The following is a 15000-nucleotide window of genomic DNA, read 5'->3' as shown; positions in this document are numbered from 1 at the left end:
ATAGAAACCAACAGTCTTGGCTTTGGTCCACCTCTAATGCTCCGGTTCATGAGAATCCCCTGTTCTGCTGTGCTATGACTGTAAATAGTCCTGGGAGTAAAGGTGTAGAACAGCACACAAGAGTGAAGGCAAACTAACCCATTGTCATTACTCCCTGGACACCTACGCAAAAGGAATAAATCCGAAAACAATGTGAAAAGCTAGTGAAAAGTAAAACAACAAAAATGCAGTTTGCAGGTGAAGAAAAGTAGTCGCCTCATCAGCTGCCTTTGGGTAGAAAGACAAACAGGAGGAACTGGGCAAGTGTACATAAAATAGGAAAAGATACAGAAGAGTATTTTGTCTTTATTTTGAAGAGAGATTTCAGTTTTTAAATGACAATATTTATAAGCATCTATCAGCCTATATAGATACCTATAGATATGCATGTATCATGTATCTGCACGGTTCTCCGCAGGTTGTGGTGGGGGAGCAGAGGCGGGTGCCAGGTGCCCGGGGCAGGGCTGTGGGCAGCTCCGGGTGCCCCAGCCCAAAACCCTCCCAGGATGATCCCGGACAGGGCCAAGGGTGACCAGTGGGGTCTCACCCTCTCCATCTCCCCAGGCATGCTGGACACACCAGTGTGCCACCAGCACGCAGCAGCCATCGCCCCAGGAACGTGCACCTACGCCCCGTGTCCAGGAACGATGGCATGGGGGAGGATGAGGAGGAGGAGGAGAGGTGGGGAAGAGATGTCACCTGCCCAGCCTAGAGATTAAATTTGGGGCAACCTCCAGCCCTGACCTCCTAATTTTACATCCTGTCTTCCCTTGCACCTCGTTACTCATTGGGCTGTCGAGCCTGGATTCCAGCCTGCGAGATTAAGGCCTGCAAGTTTATTTAAAAAGGAAACACACAAAAACACACCAGCTTTCCTCATTACTCGCAGCCATCACGATGGCTCATTCCGCAGGACCACACAGGGAGCAGAAGCAGTGGCATGCTGACAATTACCTCGCCCGTCAGTGCGGGCTGGGAGCACGGCAGGGTTTGGATGCTGCGGAGCGTTTTTCAGTGATAACGAGGAGCTGGGCTACCTTTTCCGAGGTGCGGTTTTACAGTGTGTCCCTCTGCCCCAAAACCCACGGAGCCAAGCCCCGTTCCCAGGTGACAGCCTGGCCAGGGGTCTGCAGCCCCCCGAGTTCTGGGAGGGCGTCTCAGGGAGAGGAGATGGGGGGACACGCGGGTGCATGCTGCAACCTGCTGGGCTGCACACCTGCACCGGGCTGGGGGCTCTTCGCCCATCACACGGTGCTGGGGTCCAGCCAGGGCATGAGGGAGCCCCTGCTGCCCCTGCGCAGTGGGTGATGCTGGCCTGAGATAGGGGTAAGGAACTGGCCACTGGGGCTGTGGCCGAGGGTCTGGGTGTGGGACGGCGTGCCCAAAAGGACAGGGAGGTTGTGGCTGCCCCATCCCTGGAGGTGTTCAAGGCCAGTCTGGATGGGGCTTTGAGCAGCCTGGTCTAGTGGGAGGTGTCCCTGCACATGGCAGGGGGGTGGAACTAGATGATATTTAAGGTCCCTTCCAACCCAAACCATTCTATAACTCTGTGATGTGATTTTACTTATGCTTCATCTGAAGGGACAAACAGGCTCTTTTGGGGCTGTCTGGCTGCATTTCACGTTCTTTGTTACCAGGCTTGAGTTGATGGGTGTTGCCCAGAAGAATAATTCTCTCCTTCTGGTCAAAAATGGGGAAATTCTTAGGTGTAAAAATCCATCAGCTGTGACCCATGAAGGACCTCATGCTGCTGATACTTTGTCAGGTAATCAGGTTACATGATTTAACTGTACAAAAGTAACAGATGCAGTTTGTTTGTTCTAACTCACTAAAAATGTTCAAACCTGTGAAGGGGCTTCAAACATTGACAGCCATCTTTGAAATTAGAATGTGTGAAAAATGACATTTTTGCATGGAAGTATTTGAACTCATTCAAAACCTTTGCAGGCTCCACGTACGCAGGCAAATGCGGCGATGGGACTGCATGATGGATTACTTGTGGGTACACGGACACGAAACCATAAGCACAGAAAGGCAGACGTTCAGGGTTCATTTTTAAAATTAGACATAAGTAAAATCTTTGTTCCTTACAGTGTACTTGTCCCGGACAGCGGTGCCCAGCTCGGGGCAGGAAGGCAGAGCCGCATCACCAACAGGTGGGCATCAGCTCGTCAGCGTCCTGGCCTTCACATGTGCCCAATTAAGTAAAGCTGCAACCCCCACAATAAGAAGACCTCACATGCTGCTTGCCAGGGCCTTTAGAAACACCTCTCTGCCTGCTCTCCTGGAGAAGGTGGATGCACCGTGTGGACCCAAGGTACGTGAAATGACTATTATTTTGTATGTTATTGTTATTATGTGTTATATTGTTGCACTGTGACTTTGTTCAAAAGTCAGACTAGTTGCTGTATCTTATTCTATGACTGGGTAGGTGACGCTGTATCACCGATGAGAGGAAAATCTTTATCGCTTATCTCTGCTTATAACTTTAACTGTGGGTGATTCCCTAAACTGCACTTAGGGAGTGGGGTCCTCAAGGTGTACAAATGCTGAGCAAGTTATTAGCATACACAGATGCTAACATCCCTGTGTATAAATATATGTAAAAAGAGTGTCTTGACACATGGCTGAACTTGCCTGCAAGGCCCAGGCAGATCTAGACACCTACCTCTGGTTGCTATTAAACACAAAATGTGGTTCTATGTGTGCGCGTAAAGCAAAGTGCAATTTTTCTCCAGGAAAGTGTAGTGTCTTTTCCCCCTCGTGCGGTTCGAAGGCAGCTCGCTGACCGGCTGCGCTGCTGCTGCAGCTGCTCAGGCTCTCGCGTGCCTTCAGGCTCTCGTTCCAAGAGTGCTGCTGGTGCCAGAGGGCTTTGGCAACGGTTATAATGTGAATGATTATTTCCATAGAGGAAACCATTGGTGATAACAGTGCTGAGAAGGTATGTGTGGTGTAAGCCACAGCTTGCTGAAGGCATTAGACCATTATGGTATGCAAGGACAGGCTTCTAGGTGCTGCTAGCGAGGAAGCTGCTCTGCAAATGAAATAATGGCATGTTCGTGGGGAAGTGAATATGCTAAACAGAGTTTAACCCCTGAGCTGCCCCCTGTGAATAAAATGTTTCCAGAAGCCTTAACAGACTTGGCCTGAGCTAGATCTTCACTCAGCTAATGAAAACATTATATCCCCTCTGTCTAACCAACCTGATGTATTCACCAAGCATTGCAGTGAAAGGAGACATGTGTTTTGGCCACTCTTGTTGCCAAGTTGCCTAATACCAATGTGGACATTATAGACTCGAGCAGTATTTAAGTTGCTGTGATCTTAAATTTTATTTTCTTACACAGCTGCCCAAGCCAGCTTACATGCTGATCGGTATCTGCTGCAGCCTGGGAATAATCTGGCCCCAGCTACTTGGGCAGGGAAGTAAATCCTTACTGACATCAATGAACTGAAAAATTCTGAGGCCTGGCAGTGACAAAGGGAATAGTGAATGAGAGCAGTATTTCTTTATATTGATCTACCTTTCCCGCTCATCTACTAATAACATTGGCTGTTTACCCTCTGTAATAAGCTCCGATAGGTGCTTGGGCTGGAACTGGCTTTCCAGCTCTCCCAGTGAGTGCCAGTATGCAGGAACCAAGGTCCCAAAGAAAGGAGCTGACTAGAACCGTGTAAAACAGAGTGTATTAATATCTTTAAAGCTTGCAATTCAATATTGTCTGACAGATTTAGATCTTGATTCTATGCCCAAGAATTTCTTCACACAGTATTTAAAGAGCCTTCAACCCAACCTACCAGACCCAGGGGAACACATAGGAAGGGAACCCTCCTACGGCCCTGTTCTGGGTTTCTGCAGCAATATGGGGAACCCAGGGAGACACCAGTGCCCTCATTTCAGTTCTGTATTCCTTACCCTTTGAAGGGAATTGGAGTTTAATCTGCTCTTTATATTTCCACTTTTACTGGTATTTCTTGAGCTTGTATTGTGTATCATTAAAGGTAGAGGTGTGTGCCTGTTTTATCCCAAAAGTAAATACTACTTGTGAATTTGTCAACTGAGATTTGGTACATTTTAAAGATATGGGACTGCTTCTTAGGAGCATCTAAATACAGGATGATTCCACAGCCTGAAGAAAGTGCGTACGACAAAGGTTTATAAGATCAACAGTGTCATGGAAAAAATTATTGTGAACAAGGATTTAAGAACTTGGTGCATGTTCACACGGTGAAATTGTGGAATTCAATGGCCCAGGATGTTGTAGATATCAAAAGTGTACGTGGCCTTAAAAAGTGATTATGCCAATTAATGGATGGGATGGGGTGGGGTGGGGAATCTATCAGGGGCTAAGAAGCAGTCAAGATTCCAGCTCTGGCTCAGCTAATCAGAGTTGCTGGCTGGAGAAAGCTGGGAAGCTGTGCTCTGGAAGCAGCAGCATCTAGATACCCTTTTCTGGTCTCTCTCCTAAGTGTTTGCTGCCGGTCGAGAAGGAACAATGCCTTCCCTAGACAGGACACTTGCTCTGACCCTTGTACAGCTGTTCTCGTGTATTGTGTAGGCTCAGGTGCATGTTAAATTAGCAATGAGAAAACCAGAAAAGCATGGATACATACCTTACTAAGAGATTCTGTGCCTGCCCTTCTGACGAGGGGAGATGTGTCTGTCCCAAGTGAGAAGGTGATGTCATGCACACCTTGAAAGTGAACTATATTACACTCCTTAGCATGAGATCTGTTTGCAGGGATCCTTAACTTTCATAATGAGCCGGTTGGCCTTTACTGCAGGAGAAACCAGTACAACAAGTTAGCAGATGCTTTCTTTGGAAGATTCTAAGCTTTAATTTCTTTCCATTTGATACAAACTAGTCAAGAAATAGTTCTACATCAAGACTAAATCTCTATTAAAACTTTAAGCTCCATAGCACAGAAAAATTATTTTCTAGCAAAATATGACCTTCTCAAAAGTTGAGATGCGCTGTGTGATGGACTTATCTGACACAGAGAGATGGAGACCTTTGTCGGGACACCAAATTGCACTGCTTTAACTAAAATCTCTCCCAACCCAAAGCATTCACAGCCTGCATGGGCTGCCCTGTGCCTGGGAATCGGGCAGCTGAGGGAGCCTGAACCACCAGCGCCTCAGCCTTTGTGGCTTGCCCGTTGTCAGCAGTTACTGCCTGCAACCCATAGCCCCCGCTCCTGGCTGTGGGGGCAGCCCCCTGCCCTCGTGGGCTCCATCTTCTCCTGCCAGCCCAGGAGCTGCAGGGACTTGGCCACAGGACCCGGTGCAGGCCTGGTGGAGCTGCACAACTTGAAGTGATGATGCTTTAAACAACTTCAAGAAAAATAAATGGAGGCTGCTCCTCAGACCCCACAGATGAGCAGGTGCATTCACTTAAAATTAGTATAATTTAAATAAGATTCATTAAGTTATTTTGCAAACTGGTCACAGACATGCAAACTCTGTGCATAAGTCCATTACACGCAATAGATAGTAAAATAGAGAGGCCGGACAGCCAAAACAAGAGGTCACTACATAAAACTTACACCCCCATGCTTATATTTTACCTCTTTGCAGTTTGCTGGTTTAGTAGGAGGGTCCTACGAGAAGGTGAGGGCGTTGCTTCCTTCCTTTTCATTCATGGGGTAAGACCTTGGCCAAAGAGTGTTAATAAGTAAAAAGTATTTAATCTAGAGTACTTTCTCATGGTGCTGAGGTCTGGATTTGAGTTAGAGAAGGACAGAAAGGCTAAAGAGACACGAAAACCTGAGACAGAATGGGAGATTGCAAAGAACATAGGTGTACGCATCTAACAAATGCATAAACCAAACGCATCCAAGATAATTCACAAGGATAGGGCTACCAAGGAAAATATATGTGTTAGTGAAAGCTGAGATTTAGGGGAATCTGAAGAAACGGCCTTAAATATATCAGAGTTGCCTTTCCAGTAGTTCATTGGGTTTTCTTTCCCCATAGTAGTTTCCCATGTTTATTTTGGCACTTGTAGGGAAAATGTCAATGAGAGAACTACTGTTAGCGTGCCCTGCTGTATGACGTTGAGTTATTCCAGTACCACAGCAGCTATTTTCCAACAGATTAACATTCAGATATTGGGAGAGTTCATCCAGTTCACATAAATCTGCATAGAAATTTTATTAACTTATAACTTTTTTTATTTGGTGGGCCACCTACAAAATGAAAACAGATTGCTTACAGTGTTGTAAGATAGAAGAAACAGAATTTTAAAAAAAGTCTATAAAAATATATGTCTTTCCGAAAAGATGAAAGTGCTAATCTCTTAAACAGAGGCACTTGGCTTCCTAGCCCTTCTTAAAAAACAAAACAAAACAAAAAAACCACCCAAACCCTCAAAAACCTGCAAATCACCAATTTATTCGTCTCCTCACTGGATTGATTTTTTTTTTTTTTCCCTTTTTGCTTGCATTGAAGAGAAACATGTCACAAAAAAAAGGATGGGAGCAAAATTAAGGCTCTGGGTTGGCACTTGGGAGATCTGGTTTCAGTTCCTGGCTCTGTCAAACACTTCCTATGTGACCTTGTAAATGTCACTTTTGAGCATGTAAAACCATCTGGCCTGATCTAGTGAAACATGTATTTAATTTTAAGATGCAAGTAGTTCCACTTACATCTCACACGCTTAAATTTAAAGACATGTTTACATGCTTTGCTGGTTGGAAGCCACAATGCTCAGCCACTTCCAGGGTGAAGTGCGTTACCCCTACCGACTCCAGTATCCCAGCCGCAGAGCGAGGGTAAGGAATATTGGGTCTTTTTGACTCAAAGTTCTCCAAAGCAGAGGCCGTGGCTCTCCTGGCGTGTACAGCAGCAGCACAGTGGGGCTTCCCTTCCGAGTGCAGGAGTAATCCAAATAATTTGTATGGATAAAAGCTGCAAATTCAGATGCCTCAGTTGTAAACAAAAAATCTGCATTTAGGCACTGAAATACTGGCCTGATTTTTCGGAGTTGCTGAGCAACCAAGGCTCTCATCAAGTCAAGAACCCACAAATGCTTTGTGCTGCAGAAAATTAGGTCACTTATTTGGAGGCTAAAAATACATTTTTTTTGAACCCCAATGTCAAGATGTGAAACTTTGTCTTTATGGCTTGAAATGTACTCTGTCCCTTGCCATTATAACTAGCCATAGCCACAAATGTTACATAAAACTCAGGTTCAGAAGTAAAATTACCATCACTTAACCATTTCACTGTTTTCAAAATGTAATTAAAAAGAGTAGAATTCCACTGAGACACTTTAATAATGTATATAATATACATATGTGTATACACATGTTTTTAATGTACATAGTATATACAATGTTATTTTATGGCATAGCAGATGTTTCTTAATTCCCTGACACCATGCACTGGAGTAAGATTATGCCAGGCTATTTTATTATGAATAATGTGCTTGCTCCGTCATTAAGTGGGTTATTAAAGACATAAACAAACTTTTATGCCCCGCTTTTCAACAGCTGTTGGTGGTCTACAAAGCGATAATCCTGCTTTCAGCAAATATTCTTAGACTTCAGACCAAAATAAATAGATTTCATAGGCAACCAAGTTGACTCATGAGTGGGAAGATCACAACTCTGTGACGTCTCCACGCCACGGAAGCAGAAATGGCATTACTTCTAAGAAAAGCCCTTAGATCGCAGGCTGGAAATGAGATGGCTGCTCCATACATCATTTCTTCCTATAACCACACAGTAACTCCTATACTAAGCAAACAAGCCTGACTGCCATTTATTTCAGCAGCAACAGCAGGGGAGGAAAAATTTAAAAGCAAAAATGCTTATTTTAAATAAACAAATAAACATATCACAAAAAAAAAATCCAGTATATGTGACAATAGCTGTTTTTTCCTTCCTAATTAATTATGTGGCAAAGACGCAGTTGCAAATCCTGTAACCTTAGCTTTGAAGAAAATCAGCTGAGTAGGTTGGATAACTTCAAACAAAAGGGTAGTCGGGACAATAAAGGTTAGGTGGCCGTGTTCCGTCACGGGCGCTACAGCTATTAATTTAAACGGATGTGACCCCTACATGACAAAGCTCCAAAGGTGTACGGGGAAGAGGTTTTATTCTTATAAATAGGACTGATGCCAGGTCAACCAGCCCCCCGGCTTTGGACTTCCTAAAGAAAACAGCTTCAGACAGCTGAGCAAAAGAGTTATGGAGAGTGCTGAGATAGGAAATATCTACAGTTCCTGATATATTATGATTGGCCCCGGGAACGAGGAAGCCGAGAGCCAAAGGTAGTCCTAAAGGGTGCTAAACTGTACAGCGCTAATGTACACAACAACATCCTCATACAAGCAGATGTTTAAAAAAAAAAAAACGGGGGGGGTGGGGAGGGGGGATGGAAATTGTATTTAGACGGTGTTGCACTCACCCTAGGGAGGAAAACTAAAAAAGGGAGAATGTGGAACCAATTTTCAAGCTTGAGCAACTGAAAGTCTATTAAATGATTCTGTCATCAACATGAGATGAGAAAAAAAAGTAATAATTTATACAACAAATTGGGTAATTGTAGCTGCACGGACAAATGATATTTCTTCCCTGATAACTGAATAAACATTGTTACAAGAGGAAGGTTATAAGGAAATAGCCACTTTAGTGAACTACAAGCACCAGGTCTCCTGCTTCTGTTCATATCAAAAGAAAGGCATTAAGGATTGAAGGGCATATATGCTCTTGATCACAAACAAATATTTTGAGCTACTTAGTTGTTTTTTTAGTAAGCGCTTGTGACTTGCTAAAGACAAGCTCAGCTTCATCAAACTAGAAGCAATCTCAGCCTGATCACTGCATCATGCCCAACTCAAATCCATTTAATTTTTTTTTAAGAGATAGCAATGTAAACTGCAGGAATTACAGGAATAATATGGAAAACCTATAATTTATTTGTTGATTGACTCTACTCTTTTCTTAAATACAAGCTGCATAAAAAGTAATAAAACAAAGAGTATAAACTCGTAGTAGTTGCATACAGAAAATTAATGGTGGGAATGCAGTGGAAGCACCAGCAAGTCATGGTGTAAGGCAATACCGTCTGGGTCAGCAGGTTACTTAATCTGGGAATAACACAGTGGCCAGTGGAAGGACCAGGGGAGCAAACCTGAAACACGCTGAAAGCCCAGCGGACGGAGCACACGCGGGAATACATATATAGAACGGTTAAATTCCTAAGTTTCAGGACCTTCAAGCTTTTATTTTCTTTTCTGCCACAGACTTCCTGTGGGATGCTGGGCAAGTCACTTAATGGCTTTTACACCTTTGTATTGTTCTGTTCAAGATTATACTGGATTTTGCCTGTGGAGACCGGGTCCTGAGTGACAGAAACCCTTCTTGAAGGGTCACTGTTGAAGTATAAATTCTTAAAAAAGTTACTTAGCCAAGGGCTTTGCAGCATGCAATACTGACCACAAAACTCATTACCCTTCAAATTAGGAGGGTGCTGTACAGATTTCCTTGGCAGGGCTCTTCTAAAGCGCAACTGGAAACTCGCCTTCCTTGGGGAAAGAAGAGAAATTCAGTTCCCTGGCCGGGGAAGAATCTCCCCCGCAATGATGCGCTACCCCTGTGTGAGGGGGAAGGTGTAGAACAAGCCTGAGTTAAAGGTTGAGTTGTGCGAGGTGTTAAATCGCTCTGGCGTCAACAGGACCATGCGAATGCTGGCACATCGGCATGTGCTGAAAGGCTGTGCGGGCAAAGGGCTCCGCGCCCTGGCATCGGGGTTGGCTTTGAGAGGCCGAAAAGAGAGGAGATAGAAAAGGAAAAGGATTTTTCCTAGGATCAATTTTCTGTCTCTATGTATGCTACCAGCTACTCGAATACATGCATGTGCGCAAACAGAGCTAGTCCCCATCCCCCCTCCCCCGTGTCTGAAATGAAAAATAATAAAAATATATTTACATAGCTTCAACACTAGGCTATTAAAAAGCTATAGTCAGTATAACAGAGGGGAAAAAAATTACAAAGAAAGATTTGCATAGCAAACACATTTCACAGTTGTTTTGGACAAATGCCCTCGGTAAATATGTTTAAAGTCATGTACAACAAGAATATTTTATCACAAGTAACCATGTTTTAATAAACACTTAGTCTTTTTGTATTTCATTCTTTCTCATCATAATAATAGAAATATAACACCATATATCACTGTAAAACACATTTCCACATAAACGCTGATAAGCACAAAATATTTTTCATCATTTACATTTTAACTGTAATAATATATGGCAGGATTAAAGCTGCATCCATCATGTGTCTAACTAACCTTGCTGTAATGAATTTTTAAATGTAATGGTTTCTGTCACAAAGTAAAATCATACATAATATCTTTTGACACAGTATGCTGGTAAATGCAAGGTTTTAAAATGTAAATGCAACTTCATTTTTAATTAGATTTATAAACTCGAATCACTGTTTTCTTTTCTATAGACCAAGGGGGAAGGAAAAAGTGTGGGTCTGTGTCAAGGCTGCAAGTTGTGGTTTGGTTTTGTTTTTCTCTTTTTTTTTTTCAAGTACCTTGCTCACAGGAAACACGCAGAAAAGCGAGTCGCGCTAGAACAAAGGATTATCAAAATCATAGGGAACTAAAGGTTTTTAGAGTGCCCAAAGGGCCTCTCCCGGTACCCTGGGCACTGGCACTGTGGCGGGGCTGAGCATCGGGCTCCAGCCGGGCGATGGGGTGAGGACGGGCATGTCCCTCAGCCCCCTTCCCCCGTCCCTGCTTGAAATAACAAATAATCCACCTCACAACAGGAGAATCATTAAAAATAATTTGCACGAGCTTTCTGTTCTGCTAGCCCTTTTTTTTTTTTTTGATACAATATTTCCTTCAGTGATTATCACTGCGGACATGTTCCTGCCATATGGATGGGAGCCGGGCGAGGAGGCGGCTCAATACCTGAGTGGTTAATTAAGAGCTGTTGCTGGGCCACAAGAAGCAGGTTTGAAATCCCTCTTCACTCACCGACAATGAGTAGCTTTTTTAGCAGCAGAAGTCACTGGGGACAGCCAGCAGCGCAGGGTAATTATTTGAGATAAGGCCGAGCTGCCGAGCACGCGCGCGTGTGTGCGGGTGCATGCGGGGCGGCGGGGGGGTGCATCTCCGGAAGGAGGGCAACACCACAGAAAAGGCTATAATAAAAAGGTCAACATCTCCTGTTTTTCTGTACAGTGTCGGCAGTCTGTAATGCCTTTTTTAGAATGAATGACAACGGATTCTATCTTTTTCCTTTTTTATCTTTTTTTTTTCTTAAATGAATCCCTTATTTTGTATTCCAACTTTGCGATGGTGAGTGCGGGTCTTGGAGGCCAATCTGAACGAGCTATTCTCACTTTATCAGTGTGGATGCTGAAATGACTTTGATTGCATTGTTGCAAAATAGCAGTAATTTCAACATCAACTCATGGAAACCCTGTGCTCTCAAGAACAAAGGCGAGGAAAAAAAAAAAGCACAGAACTGAAGGCCATGAATGAAATGAGGAAAATCTATAACTTAGAAATTTAGGGTTGAATGCTCAGTGGGGTAAATCTGCATATTGACACAGGAACAGGAAAGAGTATTTTGGCTGTAAATGAGCAACACGCTCAAACCAGCTGAGGACCTGGTCTTTGGCTGCAGCATTGCTTGTGGGCAGGGGCATCTAGGTCATTATTTATGCCATTTAAAACAAAAACCAAGGCTCAAACAGACAACGATTTCAGGGGTGCTCTTGCTGCAGTGCATCCCACTCACTATTTTTCTCCACAATGTAAAGAAGCATGCTAACTCTTAAGGGCTGTATGTTTCTAAAGTGCTTCATATCCCAAATGCTCATGAAGCCAAGTTGCCGTTCAAGTCCACCACCAACTATACAGACTGCGGCACCTGGTGAGACCTGAAGGCAAACTGTGCAGTAATCCACCGCAGCACTGTGTGTCTGCTCTCGGAGCTGTAGAGGAGAATATGAACATCCTCTTCCCCTGTCATCAAAGCTCAGTCTGTCTACGTTGTGGGCTCAAAATACTATTTCCCCTCTTTATTTCTTTTTTTTTTTTCTTTTTTTTAAGGCAAGCCTTTCTAGTTTATTACTGAGCTGACAAATGATGAAACCTCTATCATACTTTTTTGGCATTTCCAGAAAATCCCACATGTGATCTCCAACTTAGAAGGCTTAAATCTCCATCCAAATATGAGCTCTGTGAAGCTCACAAGAGCGCTTAGCTTTGTGCTGTGGGGTAAAAATAAATTCAGGACAGCAGAAAGACCCCCCACAGCCTCCTCCTCTCCGCACACATCTCTTCACCTCTTCTCAAATGCTGAGAGAGATTTTGCCTGAGCAAGCGGAGATCTTGAACGCATGTGATGGGCTCTCCAAGCGCACCAAAGGTTTTGCAGTTATTAGGTGTGGGCTGAACCCCCCCAAAACTTCCCGTCTGTGGCGTGGGGACCACGCTGTACCTGTTTGCGCTCCCTTTTTCTAAAGGCAGATCTTGCAAGCCTTTGATGTTTCTGGAGTGCAAACAATACTGCTCCAGCAGCAGCACTTTTGCCAGGATAACTGTCTCAGCTTTGTTTAGAAACTGCCCAATATGTTAATTATCTTCTTTACCTCTGTGGCATTATACTGTCAAACCGTACAACAGTCTTTAGAAAATAAAAGCTAACACCCTAAGCTGCTGTACCCAGCTCCCATAATATCTATTCACTGACAATGCCTGAGCTGTCAGATCAGAAGAAGCTTCATTGGAATAAAGGTGGGCAGATGTGTGATAATGAGACAGAAGCATACAGATGCTAATATAACTGTTCAGCAGAGCAGGCTCGTCTTCGTTAGGCAGACCCAGGTAGCAGCTGCAGACTGTCAGACGCTGGAATGCTGCTTTCTCTTGATTCTCATTTAAGATCAGCTTCGTTCGCTGTCTGTCAGTGAACTTTTCCCTCACAGGAGCCTGGACCCCTAGGTGATCAGTCACATTTCGACATAACTAGATGTCAAAAGAAGTTTAAGTTGTATGACGAACTGTGATGCATTCCCTGTGCTGGCTGGCAGTCTCAGCCCTCCAAGGCGTCTTGTTAATGATCCACCTGGAAACTCTAGAGTATTTCCTGCATTTTGTTTTCTTATTAAAATACTGGCTAAGCCTTTGTCAATATCCATGTCAGCAACTGTAAGCTCAAGACAATATTATCACAAGCATAATTTGATTTAAAAATGGAACCGTGGACCTGTGCTGACCAAGCAGCAGGAGATGCGCATGGAGCGAGCAGGATGCTAGCTTTGTGTTGCTGTAATTTATCCTCATCAATTAAAACAAAATATTTTTGATCTTCCCGGGGGCAGAGGCAGGGCGTTATGAGGCAGGTGAAATAAATTTTACTAAAGTTGCCTTATGAAATACATCCGCAGCCAGCCAGCTCGCTCGGCTGCTGAACACAACCAGGAATAAGATAATGGAGAGCCTCCGTAGATGAGCAAACAATTCAAATACACAGGAGCTCAGAAACACAAATAACCTGAGACTGTCATTTCACATACTGCTGAAACCTTTGAACTGGGAGTCTGAACTTCGTCAGCCTTTCATCTGTTGCTATGAGCTGTTTACCCACTCGCACTCCCTGGTTTCAGAGGGGAGACAGACCGAGGCTATTTTACATAAAATACATATGTGCGCACACAATGCAGCAAACCTTCTCCTACGATATTTGTGTGACAAGACTTAATATTACGTGGTGCTTAATCATGTCAAGCCAGTTTTTACCGTCAATCTCAACTCCCCTCTTCGCTTCTTACCATTTGAATTGCAACATTTCAATTCCTGTTCAGATAGCGAACTTAACGCGGCCAGGTACAATTAACGGGTTTCTTATGTTCTTAAATTTCTGAATGACAAGATCACAAGGGAGGAGATTCAAAGAGTTATGAAGTTCTTCCTTTTCTAGCTCGGGGTGGGAGAATTGCAAGAAACGTACCAGCCTGGCATTTGCATTATAGTTTTCACCCAAGAACAGCTATCGCTAAATTATCAGAATTGATCAAAAGTCTAAGGCAACTTGCTGCCTGATGTGTGTTAGACGGAAACCTCGGTAGGAAGCTCCATCCAGGTTCAGTCTGTGTTGTCCGGCGTCTCCCCTGAGCCCGCGGGGTCAGGTACCACACCACGTATCCCTGGGTTTGATCCAGGGCTGCTTTCGCTTGTTCCTCTTCCTCCGCAGACAAATCCAGCTTTTACCAGCGATGAACGGTAGATTCGGCAATCTGTTTTCTTCTCTGCTTTCCCCATATCAATATAATTCTTAATTAAACACTTCTTATGGCCAGTTTATACTCACTAATACTTCCTAATATAAAACAAGATGTCTCCCCCTAGATTCTGGTATTTAGTAGCCTGAAGCTCATTAGTGCATGTGTTCTCACCCAGGAGTTTTAAATATTTAACTAGCTAGGATTCTTTCGAGAGGTCTTAACCTTATAATTTGTAATAACTTGGGGATCTCATATCTGAAGTGTAAGTTATTAAAAATGTTTCTTCCTTTCACCCTGCATTGATTTCCTACTTCTAGCAATCAAACTAAGAGCTATTAGGCCAAACAACTGCAGCTGCCTATTTATTTCATTGTAGTAAAACATAAGTGATGATAATAGATTTCCTAATAGAGATTGATCTTCCACAAAAGCCAAAAACAAAGCCTGCACAGCCTGGCTAGACAGTGTATTATGCATTATGCACCGCATGGTTAAAATTGCTCACCTACAGAATAATAGAGGAAGGTCCACAAAAGTGAGCGCACTGCCTGATATAGCTTTGCACAGAAACATATTACTTCTGTTGCTTGTAATGGCCTGAGCATGCGATACAAGTAAATTTTGTCTAAAAATTATCTAAGGACCACCTAATGTGCTCTGATGCTACTGAATGTCAAAAATGTCAGCAGCTTCCAGTAATGA

The 15000-nt window shown here is 43.6% G+C and overlaps 1 long non-coding RNA gene across 1 annotated transcript in view; it reads left to right on the top strand.

Moving 5' to 3' along the window:
* The window catches only part of LOC134515098 (uncharacterized), a 45821-nt gene that overhangs the window by 17712 nt on the left and 13109 nt on the right, over positions 1–15000 (top strand). Inside the window, exon 6 of the long non-coding RNA XR_010070872.1 lies at positions 2133–2356. This is a non-coding gene — a long non-coding RNA (uncharacterized LOC134515098). The remainder of the gene's footprint in view (positions 1–2132; positions 2357–15000) is intronic.

This window comes from Chroicocephalus ridibundus, chromosome 4 (assembly GCF_963924245.1).
Source record: "Chroicocephalus ridibundus chromosome 4, bChrRid1.1, whole genome shotgun sequence".
Taxonomy (NCBI): Eukaryota; Metazoa; Chordata; class Aves; order Charadriiformes; family Laridae; genus Chroicocephalus; species Chroicocephalus ridibundus.
This window is presented reverse-complemented; position numbering and strand designations above follow the sequence as displayed.